The sequence below is a fragment of the Macrotis lagotis genome, chromosome 4 (genome assembly GCF_037893015.1).
Source record: "Macrotis lagotis isolate mMagLag1 chromosome 4, bilby.v1.9.chrom.fasta, whole genome shotgun sequence".
Classification (NCBI taxonomy): Eukaryota; Metazoa; Chordata; class Mammalia; order Peramelemorphia; family Peramelidae; genus Macrotis; species Macrotis lagotis.
In genome coordinates, this window is record NC_133661.1 from 277,068,931 (window position 1) to 277,091,155 (window position 22,225).

Consider the following 22,225-nt stretch of genomic DNA (forward strand, 5'->3'; position numbering starts at 1 on the left):
GAGATATGGCAGTCAGTGAGTCAAACTATTTATTAATTAAGTGCCTACTATGCAGGCCAAATGGGGTTTTGAAAAGTCAGATGTGACTTAAAACAATTTACCAAGGTATTTTGAGAAGGGCTGATATAAAAAAAAATATTCATTACATCAAGGTGCTCATAGTTTAATGGGGAAGACTATGCAAAACGAAAAAAGCAAAACAAAACTCTATGTACAAACAAATTGGGAACAATCTCAAAAGGAATGAGCATTATATATAGATATGTATATGTATATACATATATATATATGTTTGGTTCTAGAAATAATTGGGAGATACTGGAATTTATTGAATAGGGAATGATAAAATCAAATCTGCATTTTAGGAAGAACAATGTTACAGCTAAATGGAGGATGGATTGGAGTGGGGACTGTTTATTGGGGTAGTCTAGGAGAATTGTAAAACAAACCTGCCTACATTGATTTGATTGTTGTGTTTGAGGAGAGAAGTGAGCAAGTAAGCATACACAAAAAAAAATGATATGTGAGGAGAAACAAAAGAAATAACTGGAAATGGGGGTGGGGGGGAATGTCAAGGGAGGGTGAAGGGTAGAGGATGGGGGACTGAGAGAATGATGATAACCTCTACAGTAATAAGAAAGTTATGGTGGAAACACTCCTTCATTCAAATACAATTTATGTGCTTGTCATGGCACAGAGGCATGATGTCATCATGGTCTTCTTCGAGAACTAAGGACAAACAACATGCATCATCATCATCATCATCATCATCATCATCAAGGAAATTTGAAAGAGAAAAAGAAATAGTTCAGTTTCAGTCATATTAATTTAAGATATTTTGGGGGCATTTGGTTTGAAATATATAAAAGGTAGTTGAAGAAGTGAGAGTGAAGATCAGGAGGGATGTGAGAGCTGCACAAGTAAATTTGTGAATTATTTTCAAAGAGATAAAAGAAGGCATGAGAGTTGATGAGATCATCAAGTGACAGAATTTAGAGGAAAAAGAAGAAAAGGTTCAGGACAAAGACTTGAAGGATACCTACCTATCAGGGACATGATGCTGAATCGAATCCAGCAAAGGAGAAAGAAGAAAATAAGGAAAGAAGAGTGTCATAAAAACTTACAACGAAGCATCAAGGAAAAGAAGCTGACTGACAGTATAAAGGCTGCAAGAAAGGTCAGGAAAGTCTTCCCATGAAGACAGGGAAAAGGCCAATGAGAAACCACATAGATGAAATAAAAGTCATCTGATATAGATGAATCCCATTTAATGTACAAAAAAAAACTTGTCAGATGTGTTTGCTGAAATATTGGCAGTAATTATTTTTTTCCCCAGAATTGCAAAGAGAAAGAATTCTCTAGAAGAAAACTGGAAATGTGTGCGTTTGTATATATACATGTAGCTATACAGAAATGGCCCACAGTTCTAAAAAGTCCTGGAGAATGTGGAGAGATGGATACTACAGCCTATAGACCAAGGAATATGACATCCAATCCTGAAAATTTCTAGAATGGATCATTAAAAGAATGATGGGGAAAGACCTTAAGAGAATCAATAATCACTAGAAACCAGCAGGGGCCCACTAAGAGCTAACTATGCTTAAATAAGAGCTAGAAGGAACCTCAGATATCATCTAGTATAGTCCCTTTATTTAACTTATGCAGAAATAAACCAAGACCCCCCAAAATGCTATATCTCAAAGCATAAGGCTAGGTAAAGTGTAAGAGTCAGAATTTGAACCTGGTTCTTCTGTGTTTCAGGAGACACGTAAAACAAAGAAATACCACAGGCAGTGCATGCCTGAATTTCAGCATGTTATTTTAATCAAACAAAGTGGTTCTCAAAGAGTGGTCTGAAGATCTTGGGGTGGGGGGTCACCAAAGCATTTCTGAAGGGATCTGTAAAGGTTATTCCCAAACTATTCCCAAAACATTACTAAAAAGATATCTGCCTGTTAGAGTATTTCTTTTCCTACACACACACACACACACACACACACACACACACACACACACACACACACACACACTCACACACACACACACATCTGTATGAAACTGAATTTTCTTTATATACTTCAACCAAGACAACATACTACAAAAAAAGAAGCAGAATATATGCAAAAGAGGTGAGAATCCAGCTGCCTTCTATTAAGAAAGATTTTTTTTTAGGTTTTTGCAAGGCAATGGGGTTAAGTGGCTTGCCCAAGGCCACATGGCTAGGTAATTATTAAACGTCTGAGACCGGATTTGAACTCAGGTATTCCTGACACCAGGGCCTGTGCTTTATCCACTGTGCCACCTAGCCATCCCCTATTAAGAAAGAAATTAAAGAGACTTGTACAAAACTAATGCCACTCTTGTCCCCAAATTTTTTACTTTGGAAGATAGTCATTTTTTGTAAAAACGTTTTCTCATTTAGCATATAATGTGTGATCTTTTGAAATAAATGTTAACATTCTATTTATTTTAACTTATATTAAATATTGATAGATAAAACTCATACCAATTAAAACCTTTTTAGTCCCTCAATAATTTTTTAAGAGTTTAAGGAACTCTGAGACACAAAAGTTTGAGAACTAGTGATCTAGCAGATTAAAATAGGAAGACAAGTATTTTCATGATGATAAATAAGGTCAGAAAGATTATTGAATGATCAGGGACTGCAAAGGACCTTCGAAATTATCTAGCCAACTCTCCTTTCCCCATATTCTGTAGCAAAAAACTAAAGCCCACCTTCTCTTCTTCAATATTCTATCATATAAGGGCTTTTGTGCCATTGTATTCCCTTGGTTCTCTTGCTCCCTTTCCTGTCTGATCACTACAGATCATAATCTATATCCTGCTGCCTTAGTGATGTTTGAAGACAAGGTTCTGTCCTGAGTTTGCTCTTCTCTCCATACACATTCTCTTGGTGATTTCATCAATTCACATGTATGCAATTATCATCTTGTCATGATAATACCCAGATTTTTATATTTAGTCCTACTGTCTCTTCTAAGTTCTAGTCCTACATCACCAACTATCTATGAGATATGTCAAAACTGTAGGAATTTAAAACTCAAAATGTTCAAAACTCAGCTCATTGTGTTTACTTAGGGAAAAAATACAACTTTCTTCTGAATTTCCTTATCTTTTTTTGCAGAGGAGTTTGTCATCCTTTTAGTCCCCCAGATATGCACTCTTGTCTTCCCTCTCTCCTCTGACATATTCAATCAATTGCCTAAATTTGTCGTTTCTACTTCTACATCTCTCATATATTTGCATAGTTATTCCTTTAGTTTAGGACTTCATCATTGATCTCCAGGACTGTTTCAATAGTTTCCTGACTCAACTCCCTGTGTTTCTGGTCTCATTCTATTCCCATTCATTCTCCATACACAGTAGCAAAAGTGATATTCCAAAGGCATAGGTCTCTGTCACTCTCATATTAGAGGTCATGAATTGATTAATGAAATACTGTCAAATGGGAAGAAAACTTTTAAAGGCACTATAACTCAAGAGACGTATCCTGACATATTCCATTTCACACTTTTGGTCTATTCAATACTCTGTTATTATTTTTTAAAAAATCAATGGCTTAGATGAACAATTTGATAATATTCCTATACTAATTGTGGGGTGGCAGAATCAAAATCCAGAAAGATTTCAACAGATTCAACTGAATCAAAAAAGATGGCATCTATTTAAAAGGAATAAGTATAATATGTTAGGGAGAAAATGCCATAAATGTATTAAAATGATGTCACAAAAAACTAGTTGGAGGGCAAGTCACTTAATTTCTCTCAGTCTCAGTTTCCTCCACTGTGGAATAGAGGTAATAATAGTGCCTACCTCAAAGGATAATTGTGAGGGCCAGCTAGGTGGTGCAGTGAACAGAGCACCTGCCCTGCAGTCAGGAGGACCTAACTTCAAATAGGACCTCAGACACTTAATAATTACATAGCTGTGTGACCTGGAACAAGTTAAATAACCTGATTGACTTACAAAAAAAAAAAAAAAAAAGGTAATTGTGAGCATCTAAAGAGAAAATATATTTCAAGTGCTTTGCAAACAAATGAAAGTGCTAGAAGTGCTAACCACTATTATTGTAATTGTAGTAATTGTATAATCATTGATATTAAGAACTTCCCAATATTGAGAGTTGTCTCAAAAGGAAATAAACAGATGTACAATAAAATGAATTCTCATCCTTGAAGTCATCTAATTGGTTGACCAGAGATATTGTGAAAGAAATGTATATATTAGCATCATGGCTGAAATTCATCCACAAACTACAATCAAAAAATCAAATATGACAATCAAGGTCATTCTACTCAATCAAGTTGCTGGGAGCTACTTAACTGAAAAATCAAATGTTTGGGGTTTTTTCCCCTCAGTCCTCCTGTTTCTTGACCTCTCTCTAGTAACATTGTCAACTATCTTCCTGTGATGGAACCTTTGCTCTCTCTGGGTTTTTGATTGTTTGCTTGCTTTTGAACAACACTCTTCTTTGGATCTCCTCCTATAATGTCTGATAACTTCCATCTCCTTCATAAGGCTCACACCTGAATATATACACCAAAGATCTGTCCTGGGCCTTGCTCTCTTCTCTCTATCCTTTCTTATTTGGTGACTCCACTCTAGGGTTCATGGGCTCATTTATTGTCTTTTTTTAGATGATCCCCTTATTTATGTTTTTATATATCCAGATCTCCCCTATACACTAGTCTTGCATCATTCACCTACCTACTAAATATTTCAAACCAGATATTCTAGAGGGACTTCCAACTCACCATTTCCCAACTCAAATACATTGCTGGTATAACTCTTGCCTCGTATCTTAAGCCTGGCTCTTATTATAGGAAACAAAAAAAAGAAGTCTTAATTAAACAAAAATTTATAGAATATGAAATCAATCTTTCTGTAATTTGGGATAGTTGGCTGGAAAATTATTACTCTCTGTGGTGAGCCCTGTATTGGCATTCTTCCCTCATCAACATATCTACACCCCAGCTATAAGATATTGGAATCTTTAAATAAGGACTTAATGAGGATTGGCCTTCAGCCTGGGCTGCCTGAATTGAAAAGCACATGATCACCCAAAAATGGAAAATAAGATTTGGTTAACACATTCTTTCAATCGGATCCTATTCAATGAATGTTAACACCTCTATCTTCTCTTGATTAAACCATTTGATCTATGTGACATTATCTCTGTTTGAAAAATGATTTTTATTTGACTCTTTCCTCTGAGTTGGCTCTGGTTCGGATAGAAGAACTTTGCATATATCAGACTGTCTCTGATGACTGGTATGAGAGTTTTGAACAAATAATAATGGCCTCTTGTTTTTCTTATACCTTTCTGGTTCTGGATGCCAATTATGGCTGGTTTATTATTTATTAATTATTAGTCTGGTTTCCTAGCAATGGCTGTCAGTCATGTCTACTGCAGATCATCCAGCATATAAGTGGATATTGTAGTGCTTAGCAAGGACTGATATCTATCTCTAAAATCATGAGTCCCAAATACTCAAAGACTTCTGAAAAGTACAAAAGAGAGTGTGTGCATTACCAGGTGTATGGTCTGTCTTTCTGTTAAGGTCTATTAGCCTTACAGTTACTGATCTTTGGGTCATAGCTTGCCACCCCCCCCCAAGATGAATGAGAAGCAGAAACCATATTGGGGACTAGAAATTCTATAAACATGATAATTGACTACTATAGGTCCTTCATGAAACAATCAGAATCTATTTGTATGGTTTCTTTAGGGGTTTTTTTTTCCTGATATTTCTCTTGTATTTTATTTGTCTTTGGAAGATTAAAAACATTCCTGTATCTGATCCACATTTACTGGCATCCTCCAAAGGCAAACTGGAATATTTTATGCACATCCATTATTGTTTCTAGGATGACTGGAAAAGTGAAATTTTTATACCCAGGAAGACTCTGCAAAGAATTTTTTGAACTAGGTAAATAATGGACTTTTCTTTTTAATAAAAAAGAATGGAGGGGGAGAAAAGTGAAGGCAGCAAGTTGCAGTTGTCTAAAGGGGTGTGGAGCAGAGGGGGATGCTAACTATCTGTGATTAAATAGCAGAAAAAAAATCCAAATAATGAATTTTGTGCTCCAGAACCAAAACTGGAATGGATCCCAGGAAAAGTTAACTATTAGTGCTGTCTTTGTGATTGTACATGTAATTCATTATTGGCAAGAATGCTTGGTTTTCTCATCTATGATTACCCTTAAATGAGAAAAGAGATAATTCAGAATCAATTGAGCAGAGAGATCTCAGCCCTTCTCTTATTCTAGCCAATGAGGAGACAGGAAGAATAATCACAGAAATAGTTGAGACACAAAAATTGCCTTCTCCTATTCCCAAGATGTGATTCTATGGAAAAAGAAATTAAACATTATCATATCAATTATGATCTTCGGAAAAGGAACTTACAAATTCTAATGGGAATAAAAGTTAGATTTATGGTGAAGTTCATAGTGAAGTTTCTCTGAATTTACTACCATTGTTAAATTGGACTTTAAGAAATTGGAATATACTAGCAACTAGATCATTTCTGATTTTCTCCTATACAGGTAATGGGATATAGGAGTTTCCTCAAACCCTCAATTGATTTTATTTATAATCACCAATTTATTGGAGATACAGAAAGGTTCTTTACTGCCTTAGCTACACACACACACACACACAGACAAAGACAAAGACATCTTCATCTATCATCTTGTACTTGTACACCCTCTCATCTGGCATATAATAGGTGCCAAAAAATACTTGCTAATTGAATGATTAAACAAAAACATTCAAATTTACCTCTTCCACTATTAGTTATTTGCTCCTTAATTTTTCCTTTCCCATACAAAGAACAAGTTCTTTTAACTCTAGAAAACAGCTATGAGGAAAAAACATACCTTGGAAAAGGCAAGGTTCACCTCCTAAATAGAGATTAAAAAAAAAAAGGAAAGAATTTCAAAAAGACTTTTAAAAACTAACAAAATTTCATGTTTTTTTACTGAAATTTTATTTTATTTTTCCAATTACATACAATGATAGTTTTCCAACATTCGTTCATTTGCAAATGAGTTTCCCATTTTTCTATCACCTTCCCTTCCCCGGCACTGAACAATCTTATATAGGTTGCACATGTACAATTGGATTTAACATTTTTTTCATATCAACCATATTATAAAAGTGAAATTAAAAGGAAAAAACCCTTGAGAAAAAAATATGAAATTTTAGATGACAAATTCCATAACAGGTCTCTCAGAATTGTCCCTTGATCACTGAATTGCTGAGAAAAGCTGTGTTCAGCAGAACTGATCCATTTCACAATGTTGCTGTTAATGTGTACAAATTTTCCTAGTTCAGAATCAGTTCATGCAAGTCCTTTCAGGCTTTTCTAAAGTTAGGGTGCTTATGATTTCTTATGGAATAGTACTCCATAACATTCATACACCCTAGCCTGTTCAACCATTTGCCAATTTCTAATTCCTTGCCACTAAACAAAAGAGTCACCATAAATATTTTTGTATTTTTGTGATCTGTTTGGAATATAAATCAAGTAGTGGTATTGTTGGATCAAAGGGCATGCTCAATTCCATTGCCCCCTGGGCACAATTCCAAATTGCTCTCCAGAAAGGCTGAGTCAGGTCACAACTCTACCAACAGTACACCAGTGTCCCAGTTCTCCCACATCCTTTTTTGTCATCTGAACCAATATGATAGGTGTGAGGTGGTACCTCAGGTCTGTATCAACTTGCATTTCTCCAGCCAATACTGATTTGGAGCACTTTTTCATATGACAATAGCTTTAATTTCTTCATCCAAAAACTGCCTGTTCATATCCTTCGATCATTTATCAATTGGAGAACGACTTGTATTCCAATAAATTTGACTCAGTTTGCTACATACTCTAGAATTGAGTCCTCCATCACAAACACTAGCTGTGAAAATTGTTTCCCAGCTTTCTTCCTTCTAATCTTGGTTGAATTGGTTGTGCAAACCCTTTAAATTTAACATAGTCACAATCATATATTTTGCAGAAAGTTGAGAAACAATCCTCACAACCAGGAGTTCTGATAAAGGTCTCACTTCCAAAATATATAGAGAATTGCATCAAATTTATAAGGTTCAAGTCATTGCCCAATTGATAAATGATCAAAGCACATGAATTTAAATGAGGACATCAAAGGTAAATATAATAATATGAAAAAGTGCTCCAAATCATCATTGATTAGAGAAATGCAAATCAAAACAACAATGAGGTAACACCTCATTGGTCAAGATGAGAAAAAAGGGAAAATGGTCAAAGTTAGAGAGGTTGTGGGAGGATTGGGACATCAATGTACTGCTGTGATGTAGTTGTGAACAGATCCAAACATTCTAGAGAGCAACATGAAACCACGCACAAAGAGCAATAAAACTGTTTATCCTGTTGACCCAGCAATTCCAATTCTAGGCCCACATTCAGAAGAAATCATTAAAAATAGGAAAAGTTCCACATGTTCCAAAATATTCATAGGAGCTCCCTTTGTAGTGGCAAAGAACTGGAAATTAAGGGCATACACATCAGTTGGGGAAATGGTTAAACAAGTCATGGTAGAAGAATACCATGGAATACTATTGTTCTGTAAGAAACCATAAATGGTTGGATTCTAGAGAAGCATGGAATGAGTTACAGGATCTAATGCTGAGCTAAGGAAGTAGAACCAAAACAATGTACATATTAACATTGTGAGATGATCAACCCCAATAGATGCAGGTCCTCTCGGCAGTTCAGAGCTAGGACAACCATTAGACCAGCTATGGAAAATGTAATCCCAATCCAGAGGAAGAAAAACAAAGCAAAACAAAACAAAAAACAAACCCTTCAGAATATGAACACTTTATAATTATCCTTGGTGGAGATGAAAGATACAAAATAAGAACTGAATTATACTCTTACCAGTTTGCCATTTATCTCATTCCATCCACCTCAGTTTTGGGTTACTTCCCATCTTCGATTCTCCTTTTGCTCAATATAGCTTTAAAAAATTGGAATAAGCCTTTTTAAACTTGTCTTTTGTTTTTCAGGCCAGTCAGCACTCATTCTGTGTTTTATTGCTCCTGATCCTGTTATTCTAGCACTGTCATTTTTGTATTCATTTTGTTTTCACTTCCATATCTTAGACAGTTTTTAAAAATCTAAGAGTACAGGGCAACTAGGTAGCACAGTGGACAGAGCACCAGCCCTGAAATCAGGTGGACCCAAGTTTAAATGCGGTCTGGGACACTCAACAATTACCTAGCTGCATGACCCTGGGCAAGTCACCCAACCCCATTGTCTTGCAAAAACTAAAAAAAAAAAAATCTAAAGAGTTCACTTACACAAGCATCCTCAGACAACTCTCTTTCTTCTCACTGTGACTATTTCTCATTTGCGCTTTTGAGATGTCACTCTTGGGAGCTTTCTAGTCTGCCCCCCACTGGACTCTGACTTTGCTAAAGAAATTTTTAGAACATGGGACCCTATTTTCTTTGAATTCCATGCAAACAAAATCTTGAACCTGTTACATTTAACCCTCTTTTATCACATAGTCTAACATGAAACAATCAAGCCCCTTAACTGCCCCACTCTCATGCCTTCAATCTCCTCTTCACTATTAATTTATTCTCATTTGCCTCCAAATACATTTTGAAACCCCACTATTATAAAACCCTTTTGTGACCCATTAACTATGTTTCCATTTCTGTCTCTTCTCTTTGATTTCTAAACTTTAGGAAAAAAGTCATGTATGACAAATAACCTTCACTGATCTTAAAGGCACGAACTCACTTTATTTAACACTTCTATTTTTTCCCAGTACCCAGGCATAGGGCTCAGTACATAAGAATACCTAATTTGGGGGGAATGAAAAAAAAAATAAGGTGGTTGAAATGGGAAAGAACAAAATGATCAACCTTTACTTCAAAGTGAATTAAAAATGTATTTTCATCCTTGAATCAAGACATCTCACTGACTATACTTCCCAAAGGAATTTGGGAGACTGAAGCTCTGTACCAACTCTGCTCCCTTACCCCAATCCCACCAAACTATAGGAATGTACTTCCCTTCTTTCTTTGGATATAGTAGATTATGGGAGCTCATAAGGTGTTTGAATTTGTAGATGTTAGTTTAGCTGAACTTTTTTTTTCTCTCGTTTTTTAAGGTTTTAGCAGGGGAATGGGGTTAAGTGGCTTGCCCAAGGCCACACAGCCAGGCAATCACTAAGTGTCTGAGGTCTGACCTGAAATCAGGTACCCCTGACTCCAGGGCTTGGCACTCTATCCACTTCACCACCCAGTCGCCCCTTTTCTCTCTTTTTTGACTCATTTGAGTGGAGGAGTAATTATTAATAAAGAAAGGAAATGTAAGAAAAGGTATGAATAACACTTTTCAAAAGGTCCCTTAGAGGAGAAAGTTAAGACATTTTCCCAAAATTCTGACATCAATATGCATAATTATCAAGGAAGTATTTCTTCATACTTTCTTCTTCTTCTTCTTCTTCAGTTTTTGCAAGGCATTGGGGTTAAATGACTTGTCTGAGGTCACACAGCTAAGTAAACATTTAAGTGTCTGAGACCAAATTTGAACTCAGGTCCCCCTGAGTCCAGAGTTGATGCGCCACCCAGCTGCCATTCATCCTTCTATAATACAAATTAGAAATTATTACTTAGATGTTGGTACCACATTCTTCAAAGAAAAATTTCTTTTATCTAGTGACAGCTTCAATACTTTTTCTCATTTACATGTTAATTCCCAATACAAAATATTATACATAGTAACTTCATAGAAGGAAGGGAAGAAAGCACATGGAAGAAGTACCAGCTTAAAGCAGTGAAGAAGAATAAAACAATTAAGAATAACTCAGGGGGTGGCTAGGTGATGCAGTGGATAGAGCACTGGCCCTGAGTTCAATTCCAGCCCCAGACACCTAATAATTACCTAGCCTTTGGGTAAGCCACTTAACCCCATTGACTTGCAAAAACTAAAAACAACAACAACAACAAAAAACTCATTCTACAAAAACATCTGAACAAAATTAAATTCTGTATAAATTAAATGAATTTTTCATTAAGATAAAAAAATCATTTTGGAATAGGATAAAAATTAAGAGTCTGTAACCCCCCCTTTTACATAGTATGACAAGAGAGGGACTAGAATGTTGTTTCTTTAACAGTATGGGTATTTCGTAGGCTGGCATCACAGAAGTTCAGTCTCTTGATGTTACAATCGAGGAGCTCCGTAATCATCTGGCATTCTCTCGATGTTATACCTATGGTTAGAAATATACATGATGGGAACTCCAGGGATCTTCCGGATTCTTCGCTTAAGATCTCGATCTACTGTAGCCACTATGTAACACTTGTGCTGAGTGACCCTCTGGACTAAGCAATCATCTGCATATGTTCCTTTGTGTGAGCATGGCAATCGTTCAAATCTTGGGTCCTTAGCAATCCTCAGAGCTACTCGGTATTTCTGCCCCAGTTTTTCAATTTCAGCCATCACACAGTCAGTTATGCAGGCAATACATTTGGCATACAGACAATCCATCATTGATTGCACTAAATCCAACTTGGCTTTGATGAAGAAGCTGATAAAGTTGGTATCAACTAAAATGTAGTAAGGGGGTCCCAACTGTGTGTTATATTGAAAAAATAAGTAGGATGGGTGCTGGGGAACTTCTCTTTCTTTGAGAGCACTGGGATCTTTCTTCTCTTTCTTTTTTGGTTTTAACCGATCTTTTTCTTTTAATCTCTCATCTTGCAAACTAAGCATTTGCTTCATGGTTGCATATTTCTTCACTTTCTTTTGTTTCTCCATGTTGGGGGGGGGGGGGGGCTCACGCTCCGAGACCCAAAGGGAGGCGCCCGTGCTTGCGTCACTCTCCCTAAACTTCCAGCAACACCCAAAATTTCATGTTTTAATGGGAAAAGTTCCACTTGCATTTTATGAGACAGTTTGAAAAAATAATTTTGTTCAATTGTTTTACGAAATTGAAGCATTGTACTTATTCAAATAACAAGGGAATTTAAATCAAAGAAAAATACTATGCTTAAAAATCTAGCAGCCTCAACTCTAAAAGTTGTGCAGGGAAGTATTAGAAGAAACACAAACAACATTTGAAACTAAAGATTGTACAGCCTGAACACAAGCATATTTGTATATGAAATAGGGTAAATGACCCAATACATAAGAAAGTATTGCTAATATATGAGGCAAACAGAAGGAAAAAAGAAGAAATTAAATTATTAATTCAAATGAAATATATGGCATTATAAAGTTTAAAGTTAAGAGGAGTAGGGGAAGAAATGCCAAATAAAATGTTACTGGCAAACAAAGAAAAATGTAGTTAAGTTGCTGGTGCGACCTGCAAGATACTGACAAGCCACAGAGATTCAAGAAATGTAAATGGGCAGAATGAAATCAGGAAATGAGAAAAGGAATGAAAAGGAAGTTTGAATTACAATGAAAACTTGATGCTCAATTAAAAGCTCAATTATGATCTATATAAAATATGTTCTGGGCACAGGAAGAAAATCAAAATAAATATAAGGCATAAGTATAAAAAATTAAATACCATTAAATGAGCAAGTAGGCATTAATTTAACTGATATCCTACTGTTTTCCTTCTACAAAATACAAATACAGAAGTTGATTTTAAAAAGTTGATGATACTGAAGTCATTCAGAACTTCAATAAATTTTTTCATTTATAATAATGAGCATTGTATTTTAACACAAATAGCAAAGTTTTTAGAGCCAAGATCACCCCCCAAAATCTGAAAGTATGTGTTAAGTAACTAAATTATGAAATGAATTGCCTGTAATGAGTCTGAGGATTTTGCCCATATATATATATATATATATATATATATATATATATATATATATATATATATTATCCCTAATGTATATTATTTTTATTCTATTGCTAACAGATTATAATTAAATTACTTGTTACTGATATTATAGGTTATTGATAATTTAATCATGATTTAATGGTTATCATTTGAACATGCTATGAGATAGATTCAAGACTATAAATTAGATTTATGTATTCTGCCTATAGTCTCACTCTATTATTTATATGTTGACAAATACACATTTCAAAAAGGAAAAGAGGTTAAAAGATGCAACCTAACACAGGATATAAAATAAACCCTCATAAATCCTCAATATTTCCATTTATGACTAGCGAGATATAGCAGAAAGAGCTAGAAAGAGAAATCCCATTCAAAGTAACTTCAGACAATATAAAAAAAAAAACCTGGGAAACTACCTGGCAAAGGTAGACTCAGAAACTTTTGAAAACAATTCCAAAACACTTCTCACAAAAATAAAATCAGATTTAAATAACTGGGCAAATATCAACTGCTCATGGAAAGACTGAGCTAATATAATATAATTCTACCTAAATTATTTAGTGCCCTACCATTCAAAATTCCAAAAAATTACTTTAATGAGTTAGAAAAAATTGTAAATAAATTCATATGGTGAAATAAAAAGTCGAGAATTTCCAGGGATTTAATAGAAAAAAAGTGCAAAAGAAGGTGGCTTAGCCCTACCAAATCTAAAATTATATTACAGATCATCAGTTATCAAAACTGTCTGGTACTGGTTAAGAAACAGAGTGGTGGGTCAGTGGAATAGACAAGGTACCATGATTATGGTAATGTGCTATTTGATAAGCCCAAGAATCCAGCTTTTGAGATAAAACCTCTCTCTTCGATAAAAACTGTTGGGAAAATTTAAAGTTAGTATGGAAGAAACTTGGATTAGACCAACACCTCACACCCTATACCAAGATAAGATCAAAATGGATACAGAATTTAGGCATAAAAAACATATTATAAACAAACTAGGAGATCAGGACTAGTTTACCTGTGGAAAAGGAAAAACAGTTCATGACTAAGGAAGAGATGGAGAACATTATTAAAAACAAACTAGATGATTTTTATTACATTAAATTAAAAAGCTTTAGCACAGACAAAACCACTCTAACCAAGATCAAAAGAAATGTAGTAAATTAGGAAACAATTTTTACAACTAGTATTTCTGACAAAGGACTAATTCTAATAAAGAGAACTGAGTCAAATTTTTAAAAAACAAGCCATTTCCCATTTAACAAATGGTCAAAGGATATGCAGAGAAAATTTACAGATGAGGAAATCAAAGTGATCCATAGTCATATGAGAAATTATTCTAAATCACTACTTATTAGAGAAATGCAAATTAAAGCATCTCTGAGGTACCACCTCACACCTCTCAGACTGGCCAATATGACCAGAAAGGGCAATGATCAATGTTGGAAGGGATGTGGGAAATCTAGAACACTAATACATTGTTGGTGGAGCTGTGAACTCATCCAACCTTTCTGGAGAGCAATATGGAAGTAATACCACTACTGGGTCTATACCCTAAAAAGTTCAAGAAAAAGGGTAAAAACATCACTTGTACAAAAAGTATTCATAGCAGTCCTGTTTGTGGTGGCAAACAATTGGAAATTGGGTGAATGTCCATCAACTGGGGAATGGATGAACAAGTAATTGTGGTATATGTATGTGATGGAACACTATTGTTCTATTAGAAACCAGGAGGGATGAGAATTCAGGGAAGCCTGGAAGGATTTGCATGAACTGATGCTGAGCAAATGAGCAGAACCAGAAGAACATTGTACACCCTAACAGCGAATATAATATACCGGAAGGCAAAAGAGCTTAGCATGCAACCGAGAATCAACTACCCAGCAAGGCTGAATGTCCTCTCCCAGGGAAAAAGATGGATTTTCAATGAACCAGGGGAATTTCAAATGTTCCTTTTGGAATGGCCAGAGCTGAACAGAAGGTTTGATCTTCAGATACAGGACTCGGGTGAAGCATGGAGACTGGAGGAGAAGGGGAAATATGAGGGACTTGATGAACTACATGTATTCCTGCATAGAAAAATGACACTGATAATACTCATATGAACCTTCTCAAGTTAATAGAGCAGGTAGAGGGAGCTTTTATAGTTGAAGAACAGGAGAAAGCTGAATTTGAACATAAAATATGGTATAAAAATAGAGTCAACAGAAAAAAGGGAAATGTAATGGGATAAAGAAAAAGGAGAGGGGAAATAGGCCAAGATATTTCATATAATAGGATTTTTATTACAATGAGCTATTGCAATAATATGGAAGGGGGGAAGGCAAGGGGGAATGAGGGAATCTTTGCTCTCATCAGAAGTGGCTAGGAGAGGAAACAGCATATGTAGTCAATGGGGTATAGGCATCTGGAGTAAGAAGAGGGGGAACAGGGGAAAGGGGGGAATGTGAGTGATAGAGGAGAGGATGGACCATGGGGAGAGAGTGGTCAGATATAACACATTTTCTTTTTTACTTCTTCAAGGGGCTGGGATTGGAAGGCCTGTCCAGGACCATAGGGCCAGGTGGATGCTGGGCCTAAGGGGTGGTAGGGGGGCTCGGGGCCTCTTGGCCGCAGAGCTGGGGATCTGTCTGCTGTGCCACTCAGCTACCTTACAGCAGAGTCAGAGTGAAAGGAGAGAGAAAATATAGTACATGGTAGTGGAGAAATACAAAAGGAGGGAGCTGCGATCAGCAATGGCAATGGAAAAATATGGAAGTAACCTTTGTGATGCACTTATTATAAAGAATGTGATCCACCCGCAACAGAGTTGCTGGCGCTGGAACAAAGACTCAAGCACATTTTTTTATTATTATTATTATTATTTTGGGGGGGTGCAGAGCAAATGGGGCTGGGTGGCCTGCCTGGGGCTGCACAGCAGGGTGATCGTTGGGTGTCTGAGGCCCGATTTGGACCCAGGTGTTCCTAGCTCAAGGGACAATGCTCTGTCTACCACCCAGCCACCCCTACTATTATTACAATTTATTTTATTTTGCATCTTAATTTTAATTTTTTTCTCTCCCCTTTACTTTATCACTCAAGTGAGTCTAGATTTATGGGGGGAGGGGGTATTTTGTTTACTCTTAAACAAGAATATTTTATTAATGTATAAAAAACATTTGTAAAAAATGAGAATAAATATTAAATTTCAAAAAATTTAAAAAATAAAGTCTAAAAAAATTTCTCTTTTGCATTTCTTTCCTATATCATGGCTTTCTTTTCCCCTTAATCCTAATTCTTTATACCGAATGTGACTAATCTGTAATCTGTACACATATTAACCACAAATATGTATGTATAATCAATATTCACCAGACTGTTTGATGGGGAGAGAAGGGGGGTGGGAAGGGAGGGTAGAAGGAAATTATATAACTTAAAAATATGCATATGCATGTGGATGAATGCTGAAAAAACTTTCATAACATGTAATTGGAAAAACAAAAAATCAATTGAAAAAATTAAATAAGCCCAAACTCACTAATTACTACAGTTGTTGACAACATAATTATTACCACACATATCTCATAGATTTTGTAAATATTCATGTCTTTACTAACTGTAAGACTAACTGGCTGGCGAGGCTCACTAGTTACTCTGCTAATGATATGGAAGCTGATTGATTTGTAGTTAACAAAACTGATCCCTAAATTCACTAAACAGTCTAAACAACATCTGTTGGAATATTAATCCTGGTGGAATTTGATTTGCTCTTTAGGTGGTGAGCCAATGGGTAGTTTAATCATTCATAAATCAAATTAATTGATGGAAAGTAATATATAGGAAAGAAAATGTGCTATGGCAGCAATTTTCACTTGAGCTCCCAAATTCTTATTTCCTTTCAATACAATTAATTTCCTTTTTAAAAAGTCATCTCAGTAATTCTTTATATCGTTGCCTTTGAGATTAACTCCTTCTTTGAAAATTCTCAGTTATGTTCAGCTATGGTCAATAATTCTAAAAAGTAAATAGCAAAAAATGCTGAGATCAAAAGAGACTAGCCCTTCACTATTATTATCAATTACAAATCATTTTTATTCAATCACAAGATACTAGAGAATACCCTATACTATCTTTGGTACTTATAAAATTTCCATGTTTCTTAACTCTGAATTCTCATTGAGAGATCAAATTAATGCTCCCATCAATTGCCTTCCATCTTTATCCACACTTTTCTTAACTAAAAGATAACCCTTTCAGAAGTTCATATGATTTTTGAAATAAACATTTGCTCTGAAATGTCACTATGATTTCAACTACCTTCTCACTATTGTCAAAGATAAAAAAAATAGTTGCTTGTACACAAAGAAAGTATTTGCTTTTATTTTATTCCATCTTCTGCAGACCACTGTTATTCCAAATAAATAGTTCTTTTTATGCTAACCTTACTTAATTGTCTTAATACCACAAGCACTGTCTCTTGAACTGCATCTAATATATCTGTCATTCAATAAATATTAATAAATGAATGCATTATATTTAAGAGGCCTGTAGCAGGCCTTTATGTATTATGTACAATACAATACTGACCCACTATAACACCCATCTTTTCCTTCATATGATGTATTCAAAACCATATTTATCCAAATGCTAAAATGGAAAGCCATCTTATTGGAGAGGGCTATGCCCAAGTCTAGTAGTTCATGTCCATAAAGTACTCTTCAAAATCTTAATGTAACTTTGTATAAAAAAGTTTAAAAAAAACTAATTTGAAAGTGATACTTATCTTTCTTCTTAGTAAGTACATCTAAAATGTAGATATTATGTTTTTCTTTCTTCTGCCCATTAATCACTCTTCAATCCTTCTACAACAGTTACAAGGTTTCCCTACAAACTAAGCCCTATATTTTTTATGATAGTTTCATTGATTTCCTCAATAAACACCTAGATACATTATTGCCTTTATCACTCACAGTGCATGATGAGATAAAACACTTTTTTTCCAACTTTAATCATTTTGTAAATTTTAGGCCTAGGGAAGCACATAAGAACAGATTCACTATCAACTTTAGCTATGGTACACCACCTTTAACAATCATGGGATATTTAGTTGAATCTATTCGGCAAAGCTATTCTTCCCTTTTTGTTAAGAGATTATCTTTTTGCTATTTTCCCTGCTTCTCCCTCTTATCTCTTAAAAAATAATTTTCACAAAGTAAAGACTGACAGAGTGCTTTCCGTGGGAGTGGGGGAGCAAGATTGGGGGGGGGGGGGGAATTGTAAAACTCAAATAATATCTTTAATAAAAATAAATTTTAAAAAAAGAAAAATAATTTTCAGCGAATCTGATCAGAGTACATGCAATGGTTTTAAAGGGTTTTTCTTTGATAGTATCAGTATTCAAAACTAATCATTTATTTTTCTCAGTCATCCCAAAAAGAAAGGCATTCAAGGTAATGTTCTATGGCCAAAAATTTAGATGACAAAATAAGAAATATGAATAATGATATAATAATCAATAGCATGATGGGTATTAACCTAATACTTCTCAGTAAAAATATATGAAGTTTTTTACTTCCTGCATTGAGATAAGAGGATATGGGTTATTTTTGAGTAGAAAGACTGACGTGCGAAAGGAAGAAATATGGAAATTTGTCCTGTACTTGATAATCAATAATGAGACATAATTTTTTTAACAGAGTGACAAGGCTTCTTTGTATAAAGATAAAGTACTACTTGTTTTATTTGTGAATGATTCAACTGCTTATAGGAACAAAAAAAATAGCTTTCATGTGAGAAAACCTGATAAAATCAACTTAAGAAGTAATTTTTCAGGAGAGTCACAGACTACTCTGAGAATCAGAAAGAGAGGTTCCCTTACCTATGCATGTGGTAGGGGTGGGGGAGGATTTGAAGTCAAAAAGATTATTCTGAAAGCAGTTAAAAAGATCAATTAATGGAGTGAAAGAACAGAGGCAGGAAGAACTCAAAAGAAACCATTTTAAGAGTTCTGTGGATGATTTTGAGGGCCTGGATAAGTAAGGGTATGAGCAATTTGAATATTAGGGGAGAGACATATATAAAAGATGTGATAGAGATGGGATCAACAGTCCTTAATAACTGATGCAGAAAGATAGTGAAAGGGGAAGAGCCAAAAATAATCCCAAAGTTATAAATATAAAAGACTAGGTAGATGATTGGTGTAGAGAAAAAGAGAAAAGTTAGAAAGGATGAGCAGGTTAAACTGAAACAATAATGGAATCTAAGCAGTACATAGAAACACTATTGCCTCCTATTCAATCACAAGTCAACCAAAGAAGCACTAAGGCAGAGAAGAATCAGGAAAACATAGTACTTGACTGTTTACTGGTAGAATTAAAAAAATACTGTACAATATCACCTTAGAGATTAAGGAATACGAGTGTATTACTTTTGAAATAACTATATAAGCAGTTTGGTTTTAAAAGGGAGCTTTGGTGTTTTTTAATCACTTGACTACAATACTGTCAATAATTTTATATTATATATAGTTATTATATAACATGTTATCATTTACATATTATATATCATGTTATCATTATATATTATATAACATAACATCATGACAAAGAAGATAAAAAACAGTTTGTTAGCTGTGTAAAGAATTTAAGAAATCTGAAGTTCAGGGAGCAGTCAGGTGGCACAGTGGACAGAGACCCAGGCCTGGAGTTGGAAGGACTTGAGTTCAAATGTGAACTCAGACATTTAATACTTACTTAGCTATGTTACCTTAAGCAAATTACTTAATTCCATTGTCTTGCAAAAAACAAACAAGCAAACAAAAAAGAATCTGAAGTTTGGGCAGTATTAGAGAGAAATATGATGGATAGCAAAGTAATCATGGATGAATAAATTGAACATATATAAGAAGGGGAATGAGAAGAGGGAATTTTGGGAGCAACATTATTTGTAGAGAAAGACGAGGAAGTTTGATATTGGGGAGCCTGGATATGACAAGTTTAGAAGTTTTATAAACTAGGAGTGGCTAGGTTGCATAGTGGATAAAGCTCTGGTCCTGGAGTCAGGAGTACCTGGGTTCAAATCTGGTCTCGGACACTTAAAAATTACCTAGCTGTGTGGCCTTGGGCAAGCCACTTAACCCCGTTTGCCTTGCAAAAAAAACCCTAAAAAAATTTTTAAAAAAAGAAATTTTATAAACTATAATTAACAGTTTTTGTACTATGGCTTAAGGAAGAATGGTAACTATGCTAGCAGCAGGAACATAGGAGAAAAGGAAAGGAAGACTCCATATGGTAGATGAACCTAGGGTCCACAGGTAGTTGAAGAAGAGGAGTTTATGGAGGGAGCAGTCTAAATTGAACTTCTTCCTATTTGCCATGAGTTTCATTATATAAAACAAAAAAAAAATGTGAGCTCAAAGATAACAATGAATCTCTAGGTTAGTGAAATAATGTCAAGGAATCTTTTATCTCAGTTATGCATAAATATGCATGGATATAGGGAAGTCTTTTGTGAATTAACTGAATTAATAACATTACAGTTTACACCTGAGAAAGGATTATTAAAAACAAAAACAAATATACAAATATGCTTTTAAGGCTTATTAGCACTGGCCCACAGTAAAGAGTGTAAAAGAATTCCTTTGCTGATAATGTTCAATTTGCAAGTTTCAGGTGGCTTGTGACACTGTTTTAAAAAGCCAGGATCATGGTTTAATACAATATAATATTTACCTTTAAATAAAATTTATTGTCTGTATAGTTATGAAGGTATTATACATAAACAAGGGAGAAGGAGTTATATTCCTTTTGATGGGAATAAGAGAAATGTGGTTTTAAGACAAGGCGAAAATAATGGCCATGCACCTAGGGGGTTTCAAATAGTTAAGCTCTAAAGAAAGACAATTGTACTAGGAGACAGAAAAGAAAGAATCCAATCTGAGAGATGGAAATTCTGGTAGGAATAAAGAGGAAATGGGGACAGAATGATGTTTTGCAAGGAAGAGAAGAGAAAAAGTGAGTGAACTATCAAGTGATTATGTCATAATCTTCGAAGAGTGCAATAATTGTGGAAAGTGACCAGTCCTGGATGATTGATTCTTGTCCATTATCAAACAGAACCAAAATTATAACACTATAAGGGAGGGAAGGAAGGAGGGAAGGAGGGAAGGAGGGAAGGAAGGAAGGAAGGAAGGAAGGAAGGAAGGAAGGAAGGAAGGAAGGAAGGAAGGAAGGAAGGAAGGAAGGAAGGAAGGAAGGAAGGATGGATGGATGGATCAAAATCCTGGTAGCTATTATATATAGTCTGCAAGATGACTCCCTTTCTCAATGAATTGGATCCAAGCCCCACAATCTTCTCTCATCTCCAATTCCTGACCTAGCATTAGGAAACATCAACCTACATAATGACTCTGTCTTAAACAGCTCCAACCATTCCCATCCCACAAAAATTCTTCTACTCTACTTCCTTAACACACAAAGATGGTTTTGGGATTACCCTTACAACAGGTGGCAGCCCAGGAATGGGAACAGGAACAGAGAAAAGGAGAGGGAGTGGAAGTAGGGAAGAGTATGACCCAAGAAGGAGGACTCCCAGCTTAGAAAAAATCAGAAAGCAAGGTGATCAAAGGCTTCAAGAGCAGAACCCAAGAAAACAAAACACAAGACTTGGACCCATGGAGCTAATGTGCATATCCAAGCAAGTAAAGCCAGAATGGGAGAATTTAAACTAAGAGACAAGTGAATAGGTCAAAAGACTCAGAAAAGTTAGGTGATGTAGTGCAAAGAGCACCTGGCCAAGAGGCAGGAAGACCTGAGTTTAAATATGGCCTCAGACAAGTCTCTTAACCCTGTTTGCCTTGGTTTCCTTGTCTGTAAATAAGCTGGAGTAGGAAATGGCAAACCACTCCAGTATCATTGCTAAAAAATCCAAATAGTGTCACAGAAGAGTGAGACATGACTAAAAACACTAAAAACAAGAGATTCTAGACCTAGATAAGAGCAAAGAGGTTTACTATAAAGGAGAGGAAAGAAAATGAGAGTTAATCATGAAGTAAAAAGATAGGTAGTTATGTTTAGACTGGGAGATTTTAATGCTCCAATTCTTTTTTTTTTTTGCAAGGCAAATGGGGTTAAGTGGCTTGCCCAAGGCCACACAGCTAGGTAATTATTAAGTGTCTGAGACTGGATTTGAACCCAGGTACTCCTGACTCCAAGGCCGGTGCTTTATCCACTATGCCACCTAGCCACCCTCCAATTCTTAATAATATTAATAATATTTTGTGCTTTAACTCCTCTTCTACCAATTCATCCACAGAATCACTGTTATTGATGGTTTTGATTTTTTGGTTCCTTCCATTTCTCCATTTTAAACA

The 22,225-nt window shown here is 35.3% G+C and overlaps 1 protein-coding gene, 1 long non-coding RNA gene and 1 pseudogene across 3 annotated transcripts in view; all 3 read right to left on the reverse strand.

The window, feature by feature from the left end:
* The window catches only part of LOC141522575 (uncharacterized), a 369,684-nt gene that overhangs the window by 201,004 nt on the left and 146,455 nt on the right, over positions 1 to 22,225 (reverse strand). The gene's annotated exons all lie outside the window — the stretch shown is intronic.
* Positions 1 to 22,225, reverse strand: part of FUT8 (fucosyltransferase 8) — a 268,893-nt gene that overhangs the window by 186,259 nt on the left and 60,409 nt on the right. The window lies entirely within an intron of this gene.
* On the reverse strand, positions 1,996 to 12,797 carry LOC141522573 (rRNA-processing protein FCF1 homolog pseudogene; annotated as a pseudogene).